The sequence below is a fragment of the Cimex lectularius genome, unplaced genomic scaffold (assembly GCF_000648675.2).
Source record: "Cimex lectularius strain Harlan isolate CLEC.00 unplaced genomic scaffold, Clec_2.1 scaffold22, whole genome shotgun sequence".
In the NCBI taxonomy this organism is placed as follows: domain Eukaryota; kingdom Metazoa; phylum Arthropoda; class Insecta; order Hemiptera; family Cimicidae; genus Cimex; species Cimex lectularius.
In genome coordinates, this window is record NW_019392657.1 from 1,298,517 (window position 1) to 1,316,351 (window position 17,835).

At 36.5% G+C, this 17,835-nt stretch overlaps 1 protein-coding gene and 1 non-coding gene across 4 annotated transcripts in view; one reads left to right on the top strand and one right to left on the bottom strand.

Annotated features, from left to right (window-relative positions):
- Positions 1 to 17,835, top strand: part of LOC106665698 — a 31,938-nt gene that overhangs the window by 1,790 nt on the left and 12,313 nt on the right. The window lies entirely within an intron of this gene.
- On the bottom strand, positions 6,205 to 6,278 carry Trnan-auu. The gene has a single exon. It is a non-coding gene; the product is annotated as a tRNA-Asn (tRNA).

Here is a 17,835-nt window from a genome sequence, read left to right on the forward strand (position 1 = left end):
TCTTTTTCGGAGAATTTTTCTTTTTGCCTGCTCAGAAACATTAAAATTTGACGTGCCAAATACCGATATGCCGGATATGTAAAAAGATATGCAATTATAACCCACTTATACAAAAATATGCATTTATGGCAATATATGCACAAATATGCAAAACAAATATAGCTTAAATTGATTCTAAATGCTTCAAAACATATACAGTTTGTTAATATTGGATGTTTTAGTTAATCAGGAAAAATATGCAAATGCATATATTTCACAGCCCTAGTCATGACGAAACTTCATAGCATATTTAATAAGTATTTTGTTCGATTTTCTTTGAATATAGGCTAAATAGAAGATAGTCAAGGAACGTTAAAATAATTAAATAAATTTTTTAAAAAAATATCTACGCTATCGAAAAACGTTGAGGAGTGCCAACGGATTTTCAAACATGGAATTTTACATCTCCATATTTTTTATGGTTTAAGACATCTCTAACTTGTCCCATATCAAAGCATTTGTATAAACTATGTATTAAGTTCTATTGCAATATTTTACATAAAAATAGATAAGAAAAATTGTCCTTTAAAATTTCACCCCTGCCCATGAATTTTTTTTTTTAAATAATTAATATTTCTGTTATCAAGTATGAAGTACTTTATTCGATTTTCTTTGAATACAGACTCAATGCAAGATAGTCAAGGAACGATTAAAATAATTAAATAAATAATAAAAACAATATTTACACTGGCGACAAAAGGTTGAGGAATGTCAACGGATATTCAAATATAGAATTTGATAACTGATCATGTTTTGCATGATTTCAGACGCACACACGACTAACTTAACTGATAAAAAGCATTTACATAAAACAGAGGTAGAAAAAATCGTCCACACTGCATCACGGATAAACGTTATTTTCTATCAATTAACTGGCAAGGCAATGTCTTTTTTTATATAATTAATATTTCAATTTTCAAATATCAAGTACTTGTTTGGGTTTTCTATGAATACAGGCTAAATTCAAGTAGTCAAGTTACGATAATAAAATATTGACGAATGCCAGTGGATTTTCAAAGATAGAATTTTATATCTCGATATTTTTTATGGTTTAAGACACACAGGATTAATTTATCGCATAGAAAACCGTTTATGTAAAATACTTATGTCAAAAAGATAGGAAAAAATCGTCAATTTAAAGTCTAAGCAGTGGTGCACTTTACTAATTTAGTACCCTAGCAGTTTAACATGTGTCATTTTTATATTATTAATAAAAATAATAAAGAACTCCAGTCAAATTCATTGCAGGCAGTAAATAATTTTTTTCTCGAAAAAAATTAAAATAGTTCAATGTATAACAGAAAGTGGTTGAATTTATTTTAAATTTAATTAAAAAATGCCTGTTTTTTGTGTTGCTTTAAGACTTCTGCACCTCACGACTAGTCAATCATGTGCGACCTGCTGATGAAATATACCTTCACTATGAAATATCAGGTATGATTAACCGCTCTGCCTATTGATTATGTCGGACAGCCGAAATACCTGAGCCTGATAGAACTGTCCGAAACATTTTAATTTACCACTTAACTCACCGACCTAAATATTTTAAACAATTCCCAGGTTAATCTTAACAAGACTTACATGTAGAAATTGTAAATGATGGGGTGAGAGTGGAGTTCAATCCTTTTTAAAAAAGACTTACATGTGGTCAGGTTCAATTAGAAAAATCGAAGAGAAAAAGTTGAGAATACGGGATAAATTAATAAAAATTTATCCTTTATTATTTCCATTGTTTATCATTTTATAAAAATCTTTGGCCCTTCATACCTGCGTGTAAGATGATATCTGCCCAATCGGAAACTAACGATAAATTTAATGTGCTAATTAAAGTTTGTAAAAGCCTGTTGATGCTGATGTAATCAACAAAAGCATGGTTATAAATTTGGTTCTTTGATGTCTGGATTCATCACAGCCTGTAAATTTGAAAGGTTTTATATTAAAAATAATAATAATAATAATAAAAAATAAACATTTAGACTTTTTTCTAATGATCAGTGATTTTTATGTCCGAATATCTTTCCCCTTTTTATGCAAATAGTGTCCTGGCGATATTACCATTATGTTTGTATTTATTTTTTCTAAACATATATTGTTTATTTATTTAGAGATCGTGAGATGCGGTCTGGTGTGATGTAGGTTTCAGAAAAACAGTTTCTTTATCGTGCCAACGTTTCGATCTTTATTGAGATCATCTTCAGGGCTCAAAGTGCCCTCGCAACACGACACGCAAGAATGGCACAATTACACAGAAGACAAACACTTTGAGCTCTGAAGATGATCTAAATAAAGATCGAAACGTTGGCACGATAAAGAAACTGTTTTTCTGAAACCTACATCACACCAGACCGCATCTCACGATTTTTGAATAATTATGAAATTTAGTTTTAGCACCTCTACAGACCCCTAGATATAAATTTTTATTTTTTAAATTTATCGATTTTATGACCTCAAAAAATGTTCAGATTTTTAAGAAGCTATCGGGATGTCTAGTTGAAACGAGTATAATTCAAAAACGCCTAAAAGGATTTTAACGTCAAAGAGACAATTTGAAAGAGGAACGTAGCTTTTTAACGACATACCATTAAAATATATAAAGATTTTCTATAAAAAAATGTTCAAAAAATATAAAAGTATTTGTCATAAATGAAAACCTCTTTTTTTAATTGAAATAATAGTTCGATTTTAATGTTTGATACAATTTAAAAATGCACTTGTCAATTTCTTTAAAACGAATTGCCTACCATGAAAATCGTTCCATTATCTTTTGACAAAAATGATGTCGAAAAATGAGCTTGCTCTATGAATGTCAGTCAGGCAGTCAAAATTATCAGTCGAAAAATTAATTTAAAGCGATTTCCGCGCATTTCTAAGGCTTCTATAGCACTAAAATTACGACAATGAGGTCAATTTTGACCATTTTCTGACCAACTTTTCCTACAAAATGTTTATTAAAATATGCAAAAAAGCAGTATGTTGTTGATTTATCTCTTTCAATCGTACCAAATTAAAAAGAAAATGTTTTTCTAAAACCTACATCACACCAGACCGCATCTCACGATTTCTGAATAATTATGAAATTTAGTTTTAGCACCTCTACAGACCCCTAGATATAAATTTTTATTTGAATTCGTAGAACATTTTTCTTTTTACGTTAACCAACAATGAAATTAATACATCAAAAATAACATCTTTTAAGATTAATTAAATGTCTTCTAATTAATCTCTAATTTAATGCCTATTCAATTAAATGTAGTTTATTCTTATACCCACCTACTTGGACGTCCCTTTGTTGGTATGGTATGGTGGAAGGGATGCCGGGAAGCGGGGCTTGTATTCCCCAGGCATTGCAGCCTTCTGGTTTATTGTATCTTCCTAGTTCCCTAGTTTAGTCAATAGACTCAATCCTTCTTCTCAGAAGTATCAGGTCATTGACTGTTATTGCTGCAATTTGGTTCCCTGAGTCTTTTTCGTACGTTAGGTTAAACCTCCATTGAGCTGTTGCTTCGCATTCGAAGATGATATGAGTGGCTGTTTCCTCCTCCTCATTACATAATCTGCAAATGGGGTCATCGCTGTATATACCCATGTTGTGTAGATGTTTTCTCAGATACCAGTGACCGGTTAGTAGTCCCACCACTCCTCTGAGTTTTGCCCTCTCCAATTGCAGCAGTGTTTTTGCCAATTTTGGTGAGGGTTGTTTCAGCATAAGTTTACTATGTCTAGCACCGCTAGAGTTTATCCACTTCTCTCTTTGTTTTGTTTGGATCCATTCTGCGATGGAGGAATCTATGTTTGTTTTTGTTATCCCAAGGATAGGTTCGGGGCCTATGTATGGTCTTGCAGATCCTCTTCTGGCCAGTTTGTCCGCCTCTTCGTTACCCAGAATTCCCCTGTGCCCTGGCACCCAAGATATCATCAGGTTGTTGTGTTCTCCCAGGTTTTGGAGATTTTGGATACATTCACTGACTAGTTTTGATGTAATTCTTTTACATGCCAATGCTTTAATAGCTGCTTGGCTGTCTGATCTTATGAGGATATTTTTGTCAGTGTAACCTCTTTTAAGATTTTCCAGGACAAGCGTTGATGGCATGTATTTCTGCTTGAAAGACCGAAGTGTACTTCCCTAATGAGTTTGATTGTTGTAGCCATCCGTATACCATATCATTGTATCTGGTGCTTTCCTGGGTTCTTCCTCTCCTTTATAGTCTGTTGAGACTTTATAGGAAGTTGTGAAGATTGTTTCCGGGATCGTGTAGTCAGTCCCCATTTTTAATAATGGGTGTCTGATTACGTCCCTTTGTTAATTTCGTCTTCATCAGAGTTCCTTAAGATGCAGAGTCGACTATATTTGAGTTGGGTTGTTGAAAATTGTAAATCTGCTGAACTAAGCGTTTTTCTTTGAATAATGTTGCATTTTTATATGTCAAAACAGACAATTGTGAATCATTTGTTTTTACACTGTGATAACCCGGATTTGTAAATTTTCCTGGTTGTAGATTTTTCTTATCTTGATAAATTATTACATTACTAATGTTTGATTTCAAGTATCAAAACGAAGTATTGAGGAGAATTAATGGTTCTAAAATAGTTTGTTAGCTAATAGACAGTGTCATAGTATGATTAATTATGTGACCTATGAAAAAAAATTACAATTAAGAAAAAAGTTTATCCCGTTTAACATAGATGATAGGATCTTAGATTTTCCGGCCTTGTATAAAGCGTTTTGGTAAATTGACCGCGATTGGTTTATTAGGATGAATTTTGAAGAATAAATGCGTGGAATGCTTGTTTGAAATTTTACATGAGCCAAAATGTTGGGAAAGGGAATCTGGACCATTTATGGGCCAATTAGAAGAGGACGTGCCACCTACAGATGACATTCGCCGTCTTCTTTTACTTTTCACTACCAGCAAGATAAGAAGTAAACATTTCAGATTTAATATCCTGCGGACAGTCCATTTTGGGTCTTTTGTCTGTGGTAAATTGACTGATTTATCTTCATCTTGTGAATCCCCGGTGTGTAAATTGCCCCGAAAAAATTTTATAACTGAGGAAGATAAAATATTTAAATTTATCGTTAAGTTGTCGACTACTTCTAACCGGCTCGACGCGTCCAGAGGGTCAACACCGGTTGCTCGTAATAAAACACGCCAGGGGGTGAGTCCGGTTTCGCCTTTTATACAAAAGTCCCCCCTCCTCTTGTTTCAACAAATAAACCGTAAAACAGCATGAAAACGTTTTTACTGCCTGGCGGTCAGACGTCTCCATAACATTGTTTGGCGGGACGGACGGGAGACGCGTTGCAAAAGAAAAAAATCTCGCGCGTTTTGGATTATTTTTTTCTTCTTCTGTTTACGGAGCGTATAAACTGACCAATTTGTTTACACTCGAGATTTACGACTCGAGGGAGATAAAAAGCGCCGTTCCCGTGGGGAAATAAACGCGGAGTTTCCACGCGATCACTTCCAGCAACAGTGCGAGCCGAAGAATCGTTTGAAGAACCCGAACTGCCTTCATTAAGAGTGAAAATATGTTTTTAAAAGTGGTCAGAGCTTTAATCAAATTTTTTGAATTACAGCTTGGGTTGAGCTGTTGGAAAGCGAAAAATAGATTTTGTCTCTTTTAAAATAATAATTATTCCAAACTAACATGGCTTTATAAAAGTGTATTGGGAGCTGATATGACTCCATTGTCGGTAGCCATTTTGTAGCATTTTAGCAGTTTTGTTGGAAATCTAACCTCAAAACTGAACTAGATTAAAAAATTCCATTTGCTTGAAAGAGTAAACATTTATTTTGTGTATCTATACGTAATCTAACAGTAAAATTACAATTAATTTATGTTTATGTAAGGTATTGGTTGAAATGAAAAAGTCAACGTCACGAGAGGGATTCGAACCCACGACATTTGGCTAAATACGCCGCTGCTCGAACCACTTGAGCTATCGTGACTTCAATCCGCTCGGACACCAACAAACTTCCCCCTTCAACCTACCTATAAATAAATCGCATGTTTATTATTAATTTGGAACTGATTTTAAGTCAGATTGTTCAAAAGATACTTCGGCTCACACTTTTATGGAATTCCACATTCCCAAACCTCAAACTATACCGCTTTTAGTATTTGATTTATTTTTTTTATGAAGGGTTGAAATGGAAAAGTTAGTGTCACGAGCGGGATTCGAACCCACGACCTTCGGCTCAATACGCCGCTGCTCTAACCACTTGAGCTATCGTGACTTCAATCCGCTCGGACACCAACTTCCCACTTCAACCTACCTATAAATAAATCGCATGTTTATTATTAATTTGGAACTGATTTTAAGTCAGATTGTTCAAACGATACTTCGGCTCACACTTTTATGGAATTCCACATTCCCAAACCTCAAACTATACCGCTTTTAGTATTTGATTTTTTTAAAATGTAAGGTTGAAATGGAAAATTTAGTGTCACGAGCGGGATTCGAACCCACGACCTTCGGCTCAATACGCCGCTGTTCTAACCACTTGAGCTATCGTGACTTCAATCCGCTCGGATACCAACTTCCAACTTCAACCGACCTTTCGAATTTTACCTCCTTTTTGCCATTGAGATGAGGTTGAGATGAGGAGTTAGTGTCCGAGCGGATTGAAGTCGTCGGTTCGAATCCCGCTCGTGACACTAACTTTTCCATTTCAACCTTACATAAAAAAATAAATCAAATACTAAAAGCGGTATAGTTTAAGGTTTGGGAATGTGGAATTCCATAAAAGTGTGAGCCGAAGTATATTTTGAACAATCTGACTTAAAATCAGTTCCAAATTAATAATAAATATGTGATTTATTTATAGGTAGGTTGAAGCGGGAAGTTGGTTGGTGTTCGAGCGGATTGAAGTCACGATAGCTCAAGTGGTTAGAACAGCGGCGTATTGAGCCGAAGGTCGTGGGTTCGAATCCCGCTCGTGACACTAACTTTTTCATTTCAACCTTACATAAAAAACACAATCAAATACTAAAAGCGGTATAGTTTGAGGTTTGGGAATGTGGAATTGCATAAAAGTGTGAGCCGAAGAATCTTTTGAACAATAAAATCAGTTCCAAATTAATAATAAACATGCGATTTGTTTATATTATAAGTTGGACATCTCTCTGCAATAAAGAGTGAAAGATGATAATCAAATGGGTGTCCTGAAAGGATATTTATTTCTGAAACGAGTTGAATATTGTGTAAAATTGTTACGATTGTTAATAAACATAGATCGGGACTGGTTTCTCGTCAGTTCCAATTTTCTAACCTGGGACAAGAATAGAGATAACTAAAGAGGCCGTCGGCTAATTAGGAACATTATAAAACATATGTATGAAGAAATGTTCTCCAGCACGTCTATGGCGGCAGTGACAACAACGCGTTACGGGACGCAGGAATTATGGTTCCCGTCTGTAAAACCCGTCTGAAAGGAAACATTATGGAATGTCTTTGAGAATCGCAATAAAACCGTAGGAATTATATGCCCACTTCTCGGCCCTAATGGTAATCCTGACATATACGAACAGCCTGTATCATCCATTAGCATGTCGATTCGAATAATTATTGGCCCCCCCCCCCCAGTCAACAGACACCAACACCGCTTGCCTCAGCCCCGGCTTGAATAATACATTTCTGTTAAGTCATCATCCCACCGATTTCTTTTTTTTTATTCACCACTTATTAAAAGTTACACGGTGGATTATAACGTCGGATTGATGGGCAATTTGACCCGCTGAGTCGTGGCTTGTTCGTTAGGAGAATAAAATTCTCACACCTACGTGTAGGCGGATCATTGATATTTGCCAGAGGGTAATATTATATATTCAAAAGCATTAATAATATAATGCAAGATTATACATGTTAAATCAAACCTGTTAAGTAAGAACATAGAATCCTCTTGTATCTCCAATTATCAAACCCCCGATAGATTTTCCTGTTGTATAAATTTCCGACATATACAATAACTTCCCACGACAATCTGTATATAAAAATACTACTGTAACTAGTACCAATTGGTCCCATATAGCAGCCTGGATGGTCACTTTTGGACTAGACCTCAACAAATCTACCGAGTCATTGCTTAACGGTATGCCGATCGCCAGTTAAATAATTGGCAGGTTACAAGATGAAATCGCAATTAAATTCTGAACCTGTAGTTCGGTTTTCACTTATCATCACTCATCGTTTTCTACAGACTGTAATCACAGTTTGCAAAAGCAAATCAAAACTGCGGAAGGTTCAGTTAGAAACTATATAGCTTTCTAACTTAAGACAGAGGCCAGAAACAGCGTGTAGGGTTTTTGTAGACTATGAACGCTGCAAGTGTGCTAATTTTCTACAAACTTTGGTTGGTAACAGTTTGCTAAAGTAAATCCAAACTGCCAAAGGTACAGTTAGAAACTGTATGTTATTAGCTTTCAGCTAGCTTTTTAGCTTAAGACTGAGGCCTGAACGCAGCATGCAAGGCTTTCTATAGACTATGGACTCTGGATACAAAGTTGGTAACAGCTTCCTAAAGCAAAAACAGCTAATGGTTCAGAGAAACTATTTATCAGCTTTTAGCTAACCTCTTAACTTTAGACCTGAAAGCAACATCGCGATATTGTCTATACACTATGAACTCTGCAAGTGTGCTATTTTTCTACAAACTTTGGTTGGTAACAGTTTGCTAAAGAAAATCCGAACAGCCAAAGGTACAGTTAAAAAATATATATTATTAGCTTTCAGCTAGCTTTCTAGCTTAAGATTGAGGCCTGAACGCAGCATGCAAGGCTTTCTATAGACTATGGACTCTGGATACAAAGTTGGTAACAGCTTCCTAAAGCAAAACAGCTAACGGTTCAGAGAAACTATTTATCAGCTTTTAGCTAACCTTTTAGCTTTAGACCTGAAAGCAGCATCGCGATATTGTCTATAGACCATGAACTCTGCAAGTGTGCTATTTTTCTACAAACTTTGGTTGGTAACAGTTTGCCGAAGAAAATCCGAACTGCCAAAGGTTCAGTTAGAAACCGTATATTAATAGATAAAAATGGGTCCGTTTTTGATCTTCAAACAATATTTTCTATGCCTGAGTTTACAGCTGTACATTGTCTGAGATACTTTTTTTTTATTGTATATTACAACTACCTGTAGTTTGATATCTAGTAATAATGTATGAATAAATCATTAAGAAAACATGAGTGGAGAAACAACCCACTGGTAGTACTCCTAACTATTCTTTATTCAATGGTTCAATGGATAGAAGATCCCGTGGCCATCGTTTAGTCGGCGAAGAGGGTTGGAAGGAATTCGTCGGGATGTGAGTATTTGAATTTGAGGATTTATAGTGGTTGGGAGGTTTATGAAAAATTTTTGGTAACGGGAGTGGATTACATCTTGGGCAAAAGGAATATTTAGGTCTATATGGGTAGTGTCGTTGGACACATAAAAGGGAGCATAGGATTTTTCTGAGGATGATGGATTGGGCTCTTTGGATGCGTAGGATATTGGAATGCTTGGCTGAACCCCACACTTCCAGTCCATAAGTCCATATTGGCTATACTAGGGTGATATAAAGTAGTCTTTTGTTTAAGAGAGGTTGGTTAGAAGTCTGTCAAGAAGTCGTGAAAGTGCTCTGTAACGTTTCATAACTTCTTGCCGTTTCAGTCGTGTGGGGGATTCCACGTCAGACGTTTGTCAATGTAAAGTCCTACCTTGTCCGCAATTGAGAGGGGTATTTGATTGAAGTAGACTGGAGGAGGGATCTTTTTGCGGAGGGTGAAGGTTATGTTGGTGGATTTTTCCGGGTTGAATTTGAGTCTTTTATTTTACACCATGATTCCAGTAGTATGAGGTGTTCTTGAAGGTTTCGATTGGAAATAACTGGATCAGAATTGTTTGAAAGTATCGCTGTATCGTCTGCAAAGGTTAGAGTGGTAGTTTGAGGATGGGATGGGAGGTCTGCCGTGTACACTTGGTACAGTACGGGCGCCAGAACACTGCCCTGCGGAACGCAAGGACAAGGTGGTTTGGGGAAGACTGAAGGATCTGCGTCTTCTCGGAAGTACCGGTCAGTGAGGTAGCTTCGAAGGATAAGGTAATAGGTTGAGGGAAGGATGTCCTTGAGCGAGAACAGCAAGCCGGGTGCCAAACTCGATCGAAGGCCTGGGCCAACTCAAGAAAGGCAGAAATAACATCTACAACTCGGTGGCACTGCTGAACTGCTGAGTGACCGTCACGAAATCCAAATTGATGATCGGGGATAACTTTTTTAGAATTAAGGATTGGGAGGTTACGTTTTAAAATAAGCCGTTCCGAGATACCAAAATGATTTTATTTCATGATTGGTTTTGCTGATGACGTTTCGCAAGGATGGTCACTTTTGGATTAGACTCGACAATATTCAATAAGCCGAATACTTGTTCAGCAAAACCTAGTCAGACGTTTCAAATCCAAAGAAATGTTATAAATTCGGCCATACACAATAAACCTTGACATAAAACTAACAACGACACGTCTCACTTAAACGTTGAAGTTGTAATTAACAATTAAATTTCTAAGAACTGAGCTGGATAACAATTAGTGTTAGGACATAGGGTAGATTGCTGTTTCTGAACCTCAGAGCTATTGGGATTGTAAATGTATATGTGTTAGTGTTGTGTTTATGTTAATTTATCAGACTTCTATGTTTGCATCGGGTGGAGATGAATAAATATGTATTGTATGTTTTCGTCATAGTTGACAACCTTAGGTAGAAACGAGATGCTAGCGTTTTAGGATATTGACGTAGGTTTCATGTAAAACCAGAGATTCAGTAAAAGATCGAGACCCTAAAGGTTTCAGTTTAAAACAAAATACAACAACAAATGCTAAATGTGTGAAAGACCGGAAAAAGAAGGAAAACACGCAGAAGGCCGGCGATGACCTCAGACGTTTGTCGGTCCATAAACTTCCCACATTATGTATATTAAACGACATACCTTTTGGTCAAGTCTAGACTGTCGAGTTGGATATATAATAAACAAAGTATATGGAATCTTTCTATTTGATTCCTTTTCCATTACAGAAAAGAGATCTTTTGTACTAAAATGATGACAGATGTCTTCAACAGATCGTCTTTTAAATTGTTCTTCCACTGTGTGTTATCAATTAGCGTGGAAGATGTTGAACATTCCTTGTACATTCGAAAATGCCTGAAAGGAAAAAGCCGCGGCAGATGTCTCACTCTGAGAAGCTAATTGGATTTCCTGCCGTATCCTCGAGAATTTTTTGCCCGATTAACTAGAACTGCAGTCTAGGCGTTGTTTAGAAAACTTCAACAGCTGAAGTCCTATCGGGTTTTTGTTTCGTTTGTTTCTGAGTTTGAGCTCGAATAAGGGCGGTGAACATCCAATTGGATAACTAATTATTCGAATCAAAAACAACGGCGGTTAAGTGGTGGCGTGTATTTATCGAGGGCCGTGACAAAAAACAAAATAGGGATTCCGAAAGGAAGGCAGACCCTTTGGGTTTTATCTCTTCGATTCTCAAGAAACAGCCCATTGGAGGCAATTAGAGGCTGAAAACCATTTATAAATTGTGACGAGCCGGACAATAACAAACGCAGTTTGGGATCGAAGATACCATTTTCATGAGAGACATCCGTGGAGGCTTTAATTGCCCATTCGTCACTAGTTTATCGACGGCGGGTCGCGGAAAAAAATAATTGACGTCTTCATCTTCCCATTGGCGTTCATTCTTCACCTGGCCATGGGCTTGTTAGCTGATCCATTATGATAAATTTCCCCAGGGGTTTGTTTATATTTCTAAATAAGGCGCAGAGACGGACTTGGATCAACTTGAAGAATTCAATTTCCTTTTTGTATGAGAGTTGCATCCGATGCGCTCGGCTCTCCTAGTCGGGGTTCATGAATCATAATTCTCCGATAATCCTTAAACGTAAAATGCTAATGGGAAATATCGTACTTTAAATGCACAGGGCTCACATTCCTAGAGATATATTCACTTTCTTGTAAGATTTCTTCTTGACTTCTGGGGTGTTGAACTTGCAGTTTGGTCATTTACGACGAGTTTTGGCTTTTTTCTATCTACCGTGGTTTGTGCTTATTTCAGGTATTATTCTACAAACGTAAGTTGGTAACAGTGAACTTGCAAAGCACACAACCAATAGCTTGATACTTTAAGTCTTGAAAGCAACATTGGTTGTCTTTAGTCTATAGCCTTCTTTGTTCTACACACTTTAATCAGTTGTCAACATGGAACAACCGAACAAAATCAAATCCTTTGGCAGCTATCTTGTGTCTTGGGATCTAAGACATTCGTGTTATTTTTCTACAAACTTTAATCGGTGGTTCACAATTAACAAGCAAAGCAAAGCTGCTAAAGGCTCAATTAGAAACTATAGAACATATTACCAGGTTTCAGGTAGCTTTCTAGCTTGGCTTGAAAGCACCGTTGGTTATCTGTGTACTCAGTACACTTTGTGGCATTCTTCAAACTGTAAGCAGTGAACTAACCTAACCAAACACACACGTGTGGTATCTATGACGTGTCGTGAGATCTAGATGGCATATCGATCTAGATGGCACCTGTGAAAAAACTTACAAGGCTTATAATTTTTTACTTAGAAACCAGTGAACTAACCTATAAAAATTGCATTAATGTGTGTTAATTATCAATGTATATTAAAGTATACACGCTTTCAGTCGGCTTCCTTTCTTAAGACTTAGATCTGAAAGTAACACCGCGTTGACTATGGATTCTTCAGACATCTGTGGTATCTTTCTATAAACTTTAATCAGTTAATAACATTGAACAACCTAACAAAACACACACGTGTGGTATCTATGACGTGTCGTGAGATCTAGAAGGCACATAGATCTAGATGGCACCTGTGAAAAAACTTACAAGGCTTATAATTTGTTACTTACAGTCCAGTGAATTAACCTATTGCATTAATATGTATTATCATTACATATTAAAGTGTATTTAAAAAAAACACACGCTTTGAGCTGGTTTCCTTGCTTAATACTTAGGTCTGAAAGTAACACCGCTTTGACTATGGATTTTGCAGATATCTGTGGTATTTGTCTATAAACTTTAATCAGTTAATAGCATTGAACAACCTAACCAAACACACGCGTATGGTTTCTATTAATTGTGTGTCGTGAGATCTAGATGGCATATCGATCTAGACGGCACCTGTGAAAAAACTTACAAGGCTTATAATTTTTTACTTAGAGACCAGAGAATTTACCTATTGCATTAATATGTATTAATTATCATTGTATATTAAAGTATAATAAATCCTATAATGTGAGATATCACCTGTGAAAAAGAACTTAGATGGCTATAATTTGTAACTAAGCGGACTAAACTGTAATAATTATTGTATATTAAACTGTAATGAACAACCTTACACGCATTGAGGTAACTTCCTAGCTTAAGACTTAGACCTGAAATCAACATCGCGTTGACTATGCAGACATCTTGTGATATTTTTGTCTACAAACTTTAATCAGATGTTCACATTTCCCTCAAAGCAACCGGTAAAGATTCAGTTATTAATTGTACACCATATTACCATCTTTCAACTAGCTTTCTAGCTTGACCCTAACGTTGGTTGTCTATAGTCTATGGACTGAGTAGGCTTAGTTGTATTGTTCTCCAAAAAATTAATCGGTAACGTAGAACTAACCTAAAAAACTATGGCTACGTGTCTTGAGATCTAGACGGTACGTTGATCTAGATGGCACCTGTGAAAGAACACCTTGAAAGGCTACAATTTGTTACTTAGAGACTAGGAATTAAACTATAATAATTTCATTAATGTGTATTAATGGTCATTGCATATAGACTTAGGCATGAAAGCAACATCGCGTTTTCTCTGGACTGTACAGATATCCGTGGTATTTTTCTACACACTTTAATCAGTTGCTCTCATGATAGAAAAAGTAAGCCATATTACCAGCTTTTAGCTAGCTTTCTAGCGTGGCGTTAAAGCAACTTTGATTGTCTATAGTGATATGTACTCAGCAGACCCCGTGGACCTTTTTTACAAATTTGAATCAGTTGGTAACATAAAACTAACCTAACAAAATACACATGTGTGGCTGTCATGAGATAGCATGTCGCAGTCGTCTGCAGTCAAATGTAATCGAAACTTTTCTGCATTTTGAACTGTGATCGTTTCGTGAGAAAGTTCTAATATGGGAGCCTTTATGTTCTCTCAGGCAATCCGGTTGTCATTTTGGCTGTTCGCCACTTTTTCTAGCTGGTGGATTGTCACAATCAAAATGTTTAGATTTAGTTTATTTTTAGCTTGATTATTTTGGCTGTTCAAACTATTTGGAGTATTTTATTTAAATTTAAAAGGGAGAAGATTCGTTGTTGGAAATAGAGAAAGAACAGAAGTCACTACCTAAAGCGAACAAAAGAGCGTTTTCGCCCCATGTGTTTTTCGGTTCAGTTTTTTTCTAGGCTTTTCACGCGATTTCCGATTTCTACTAAATTTAAAAACTAGGGATAAATACGTCAAATGCCATTTGGTAGAGCGATAGACCGTCTTCAAAGCCAGGTAAACGGTCTGACGTTGAGAAAGCTTTCTTCCCATTAAGGATCCCAGCTGACAGGCGAAAGTGCCGTCGACAAACAGGTCGACAATGCCCTGCGGTTTTTCGCCGTTGAACCCAATAGCATATTCACTCGTGTGTCGACCCCTTTCCCTCGGTTATTCCGTAAATCGAGTATCAAGCCTATTTTCGTCTGTCGAAGGGCCGCTGAGACGGGAAGACGAAATAAACCTGTGAACGAGCAACATTCTTTCAAAAACAGTCTAGTTGGATCTAAAAATAAAAACCATCGACAAGTGAAAGAGTAAGGTAACATGGAATCTCAAGAAATTTCTTATTTTCCAGTCCCAAGTACAAAATATACAAAATAATTTTACAGAATAGAACAATAAAATTGTATATACAATTATACAAGACCTCTCGATTCATAACATACAGAACAGAAAAATATGTCTCCATGTTGATCCATCCATATCTTACTTCATAATTACAAAAGGAAATAAAAAGCTATTAGTCCTTCATCAGGAATGATTGATGACGTTACCTTTGTTCTCAGTTAACGTTTTAAAAATAAGAATGAAACAATAAACCTTGACTGCTGAGACATGGAGGAAGTCTAGTCTAAAATATTTTACACTTACTGAAAATGATTTTTATAAAATCGTCAAGACTATCAAGTCAATTAATTTTATTATTTCGAACGATTATTTCAATATTGGCGATCTTTTTTTATTATTATTAGAAAATACTGTTTTTGGTAAAGAACTACAAGCAAAACCCACTTTTTAAATGAGTAGCAGATTTGTGAATCGAAAAACAAATTATTTTTAATTGAATAAGAAAACAAAGTCTAGATTCTTTTGGTATTCATCCTTGGTCTCGCATGTTTCGAATCAATTTGGGCGGTTTTGGAACCATGAGGATTTTCAGATTAATCCATCTTTCAGAAGTTTGAAGGTTATTTCGTAGTTTGAATAAACAGATTTCTCAGATAAGGCGTACAATTGGCGAAGTTTTTCATAATATAAATAGAAAACAATGAACAAAGCTCCGTTTATTTGTAGCCTGAGAAAGGTTGGCGAATTCGTAAATATATTTTCTTTTCCCGTCCTTCGTATTTATCAATTAGATCTTTGTAATAAATATGAAATTCCAGAGGAAAATAAATTAGAAATTTTTTAAAAGTTTTAAAAATATCTCATATGTCCAAACTAGAACATTTATTTATCTTTAATAGGTTCTTTTATTTTAAATTAACTAATTGTGTACAAAATATATTAATTAAGTAATATGCTTAATTTTTTTAAATATATTGAAAGCTTTTGGCTCTGAAGGATTCCAATTTGCAGTGGAAAGTGAAGAATCGTCATGCGGTTTTGGTTCAAATTAGGGGCTTAATTATGTAAGAAAATTTGGTTTTCCGTCATTCAGTTTTTGTCAGATTTCCGAGCCAAAAAGATTTAATTAGATTTGAAAAGCATGCGTATGAAGGTGTGTTGTACCATGGAACAATACATTTCAAAATGAAAATGAAAACCAGAAATGCCTAGAAAAAATAATGAACCGAAAAACAGATTTATTTAGGCTGAGACATCTGATTTTTCTTATTTTCAAACAATGAAACCTCTCCTTTTAAATTAAAAAAAAATGTACAAATTAGTTGAAGAAAAATTTAAAACAAAGCAAGGACAAGACATACTAGAAAAAAATGTTCATTCGAACATTGAATGTTTGACTTTTAAACAAAATTGTAATACTGTTTAAAAATTTTAGTTATCGGACATATTTTTAATGTTGCAATGCACCTACTAGAAAAATCACTTTAGAAATATTAAGAAGTTTTCAACGAATGTTGGTCAAATTCGATTTTTTATTATGGAAAAATACTATGACCAAATAATCCAATTTCGCCAATAATAATGAAAATAGTGGAATATTACGATAGACTTTCGAAGGAACGAAATAAGCGTCTGGTCATTTTTTTGCAAGGGCATCCGACAGCTAGATCATTTCAGCCCCGAGAGGAAGTAAAATACTGCACCACACAGTCACACATATAAATTGATCGCACTCATTCTTTTTGGTAGATGGAGTACTCGATATTCCTCCATCTACCTTTTTACTATGATAAACTAATCTAAATTGGGGTCGATGGGGTGCTTATATACAGTTTCCGCCATCAACTCAAGTCATACACACAACCTGAGGGGCGGTGAAGAACCTACTTCACCATCAGCCCCTCCCCATTCACACCAATAAATGCATTCACTCATTCAAAACCCAGAAACACAAAATGCATAATTTAATTTCTATATACAATAAAAAATTCCCAATTCAGTCAAAAAGCGGAACAGGGGACCCTGAAACTCGCTGCTGTGTCCGAGAACCTCTTTTAAATCTGGCGGCATGCTTACTCGCGTCCTGTAGAGAGCCAAGGCAGGACACGCTTCGACTATGTGGGACACATCGAGCAACCTTTCTCTGCAAAAGGGACACCTGTGTGAGGATTGGCCCACTAGCAAGTGCCCATGTGTGACCGTGAATGATCTATTCTTTAGAAGCAAAGAACTATTCCTTCTTTACGGCTCAGATCCTCGAGGGACCATCAGGTCGTGCTCTCAACTCGAAGAGCCTTTCGGATGCTGGTCAATTATTGTCAGATTTATTTTCAGGATTCCGCGAATGTCCAGTGTCACACTTGTATCGAGGGCCAGTGCACCAGATCCTGTCTGCATAGACGGGGGAGGGTGTATGACCATCTGTACCACGGGGTAACTGAAAAGTTCCAAATTCAGCCCTAGTTACTCTGGGAACGGATTCGTGGTGGTGACGCCCCTGGCGGGAACTTAGACAGAGCAGTCTTCTATTTGTGACCTTCGTGAAGCTTGCGTATGGTCAGCGTTATTACCCCCGGCCTCAGAGAGACGTTGCGACCGGACGACAGCGTGTAAGCGTTGAGGACGCGATGATTATGCTGAATAGTCCCTCGAATGCGTGAGTAAGCGAACAGAAACGGGTAGTGAATCGGTTTCTCTCGAGTATGCTTTGCATTGTTGTGCGTATGACCGGCGTGGTACCCTTGGGGAAGCGAAGGATCGGACGCATGGCAGGTATAGGCTGAGCTCGACAGGAGGTTTTACCGTAGGCGGTGCTCAACTAGGGGATGGTTAGCAAACCACTAAAACAAAACCGCGGCTGGGGTGGATCCGGTAGTTTCTACGCTATGGGAAGCCCCAA